General features: G+C 41.9%; 1 pseudogene; it reads right to left on the reverse strand.

The window, feature by feature from the left end:
• The window catches only part of LOC119315040, a 5953-nt pseudogene extending 3476 nt beyond the window's left edge, over positions 1-2477 (reverse strand).
• Between the last annotated feature and the right edge of the window lie 1826 nt (positions 2478-4303).

A 4303-nucleotide genomic window follows, 5' to 3' on the forward strand; every position in this document is an offset into this window, starting at 1 on the left:
TGTGTAATAACATAGCATCCAGTACTCCAAATGCGTCTTTTGTCTTGATGACTAGGCAATATCCGTCGATCATTTAAGTAAATGTAACAAGATCAGGCCTCTCACCAGTACTTATGACCATGTCAAAGATATTGTGTTCTTCAGTTACCCTTCTGCGGCCTATGACGAATATCCTTGTTCTTCATTTCAGTAATCAACTAGAAAATTGCCCGTGCGTTGCAACGGGAGTATAAACATTCTAGTAGATTAGCCCCTGACTGCACGTCTATTATTGTATTAATGTTTTTGAGAAGCCATGTATATTATTATATTGATACGCTAAAATCTTACCAAATCTTTGTATGCAATCGCCATGATTTATCTGCGATTTTATTGTTAAGCACTTATTTGGTAAGAATTTAATGAGTTGCCAACAAAATATGTGTTTATTTTGGTAAGATAATAAATATGAGACAATTGAATGGATGGGAGAAAATCAAATATGGGAGGAAAAAATCAAAGAGGATAAGGAAAAAGTGGGACGTATATATGGAAGGTTAGACGAAAGAGATGTGAAATGGGAACCTTACGTTCTTTTTAGTAGTAGAGATTCCTTGCCTTTCTCCATCTTGGCTAGTACTCTGAATGCTTTTTCCATCTTGGCGATAAGCAATATCCATTGATAATTTTAGTGAATGCAGTAGGATGAGGCCTCTCACCAGTATGGGTAACCAAGTCAAAGATGCCGTGTTCATCGATTACCTTTCCATGGCTTATGATGAATATCCCTGTTCTTCATCTTGGTAATAAATTCCTCGGCTTTCATGGAATCACCATGATTAAAATAACCCTCAACCATGCACATGTAAACTTCTGTCTCAAGTGGTACTCCCATATCAATCATCTCACTGAACTTTTCCATCGCATCATCCATCCTGCCCATCTTGCAAAATGCAGATATCACAGTTAAATAAGTGAATTCATTAGGCTTCACACCCTGCTTCAACATGTCTTCAAAGAAAAGCATGGCCACATCCATCCTGCCATACTTAGCATATGCATTAATCAGTATGTTGAAACAACGGAGGTCGGGTACAACTCCATCTCTTGCCATCAGCTCACAGAGATCAATCATTTGAACAAGGGATCCTTCTATAGCGTACCCATGGAGCATAATAGAGTATGAGACTATATTTGGTTTCGGCCATTCACGGCCATGGAATAAAATATTTCCTCAGCTTCTTTGATTCTTCCATGCTTGCAAAGGTAGTCCATGACTGAGGTGCAAGTAACAACGTTTGGCATACTACCATGGCTTCTCATTACTTTCAACAACCTAAAGGCTTCTTTCAGCTGATCCGAAGTTAAAAATCCATGGATCAGGGTATTATATATCCTACTATCATGTGGTTGGACACCATTACGAACCATGTGTCGAAGGATCACCTCTGCCTTATCCATTGCTCTTGCTTTGCATAGCGCATTGATTATGGAGCTATATGTCACCTCATTAGGCACAACCCCCTGTTGTATCATTTCGTGGAATAGATCACATGCTTTGCTTACTTCACCCTCCTTAAACAAGCCATCCATTACCATGTTGTATGCCATCACGTCGGGAGAGTGGTCACCACCTTTTTTGGCCATCACCCGGAGCAGGTCAAGCGCAAGCTGGCTCCTCCCACTGTCGCAGAAACTCTTGAGAATCACTGAGTAGGAGATGACATTAGGCAGGTCATCGGGCATCCTATGGAGCAGCACGTTCAGAGCCTCCTTTGTGCGCCTCATGTCACAGAGGAACTTGAATAGGCTGCTGTAGGTAATGGCGCTCATTGTGATGCCTGTCTTGAGGAGGCAGCCAAAGAAGGCAGGCCCTAGGTCTGGGCGGCATGCTCGGTGGCAGCAGTCAATTAGTATGTTGTAAGTGTGAACGGTGGGTCCTGTCATCCGGCGGCGGCCTGCTCGGGCCATATGGTTGAAGAGATCGACGGCGAGCGCAGGGCCATCAGTGCAGGCGGTTGAAGGCGGCGCACGCGCGAGTGCAGCAAATAAGCCGTTGAGTGCACGCGCCGATACTGGGACTGGTTGGCGCAGCATTTCGTCGAACAGTTGGCGCGCGAGCTCTGGTCTGAGCGTCCTGGAGTCCAGATGGCCTTGGAGTTCGTTCAGCAGGTCGTAGGCGCGTGAGGAGAAGGAGCTGCAGAAAGAGCGGACCTGAAGGCGCGGCATCGTCGCCGTCTAGTTTCTGCAGCGGCGGCGAATGCGAGCTCCAAGGACCAAATCCTTACTCTGGTGGGAGGAGGACGGACGGAGGAGACACTGGACAGAGTGGTCTCGCTCGCTTCTTCCTGCAGCGACGGTGAGTGAGGGCGAGCGCCGACGAGGACCAACCACCGGCACGTCCAGCGGCCGGAGGAAGGAGGACGGAGGTGGGATTGGATTGCGGGATTTGGATTTTGGATGGAGACGGGGGTTCGATTTGGAGCTCTGCGTGGGCATCTCATTCTCATTTCACAGTCAGCGCTACAACTTGTCTATCTCACATGCATCTACGATCTACCCAACGCTCCTTCAGAGGTTTTTTTTTTTTTGCCACGCGCCCTATTTTTCTTTCCTTTTTTTATTTTCTGTTTGTGTTTTGTTCTTCTTTAAAATAACTCGGGATTACAGAAAGGTTCCAAATTCCACAAAAGTTGAATTGTTAAAAATAAAAATCAATAAATCATAAAATGTTCATGATTTTTTTAAATAATATATTTAAAAATTGTCCACGAGTTTAAAAACAATGTTTGGAATTCGAAGAATGTTCATGAATTTGTAAAAATGCGTGCGTAATAAAAAAATGTTCCAACTTTATAAAATAAATCACGAAAACAAATGTTTGTGTGTTCACAAAATGTTCATGATATTTTAAAACATGTTCGTAAAAAATTAAAAATATTCGTAAATTTAACAAATTGTTCCCAATTTTTTTTAAAAAAATCATCGATTCAAAAAATTAATGAGTTTCAAAAGTTTTTTTAAAATTTTCTAAAAAAAATTATGAATTTGAAAAATGTTAACTATTTCAAAAAAATACGAATTTGAAACATGATCATGATTTCCAAAAAAATCACTATTTAAAAGATGTTCACATATTTGAAAAAAGTTCACAAAATGAAAATATAAAAAGGGAAAATGACAGAAAAAAGGGAAAAGGCAAGCAAAAAAGAAACTAAAGAACAAAAATGAAAAATGAAAAAAAAAGAATGAAAAAATAAATTACGGTTTGGGAAGGCTCTAGAACCTTGTAAAAACCGGAAACGAGCCATGTTGGGCTGGCCCAAATGTACGCAGCGTGGAAGCAGGGGGTGTCTGCGCGGTCGCTAATCAGTGACATGCACGCCAAATAGGATCCCTGGGGCTGAACCCTGTCCTGGCCATATGCACCTACACCAGCAAGCGATCCAATAAAAGGTCATGACGAGTCGGCCCGAAGGCCTTGGCTCGAGAATCTTCTTGGCACGTGGGCTAAGAGGGCCGACCCATCATGACAAGACTATTGGTCGGCACACATTAAAAGGCTCAAACGGCTCTGAAAAACGCTAAAGTTAAGGCCTCTTTTGGTTTGGAGGAATTTCATAAGAATTCTAGAGGATAGGATTCTTATAGGATTTTTTTCTTTAGAGCCCTTTGGTTTATAGGAATAGATTCCTATTCCTACATAGGATTGGTTTCTATCCTTCACATTTCATAGGAAAATAAAAATGAGCCTAGACTCAATGGAAAAATTCCTTTGGTGTCAACCAAATAAAATCTCGTTTCCTATTCCTACTCATAGGATTTGAGATACATGCCATCTCATTTCCTACAAAATTCCTATTCCTACGATAATCCTATCCTATGAACTAAAAGAGGCCTAAAAGGGCCAAAACAACTCTAAACAGTTTGTGTCAGACCGACTTTAAGGCATGGCTTTGAGGATCAACCTTGTTTTATGGAGGGACGAAGGTCGGTCCGTCTCTTTTATTCGCATGTCGTGTCGGGCCAAAAATTCATGCCCACAGGTCGACCTTAAAAGCACAACCCATATGATCAGGTCTGGGTGAACAAACTGAAACTCCAACGCGGTCCACCGAAACGGACATCACCAAGTATCTGTAGACACACCTGGACATGTCTACAGACAAAAATATGGATGAAGGCCATTCAACCATAGTCACCAAATGTCCCTTCCTTTTCTAAAGAATGAATAAAAGTAGACCAAATGACCGTCTCTGGTCACCCTAACAAATGTATCTAAATTAATAATAATTCAACCATACACTTAGATCCAAAAGCACTC

This window comes from Triticum dicoccoides, chromosome 6A (genome assembly GCF_002162155.2).
Source record: "Triticum dicoccoides isolate Atlit2015 ecotype Zavitan chromosome 6A, WEW_v2.0, whole genome shotgun sequence".
Taxonomy (NCBI): Eukaryota; Viridiplantae; Streptophyta; class Magnoliopsida; order Poales; family Poaceae; genus Triticum; species Triticum dicoccoides.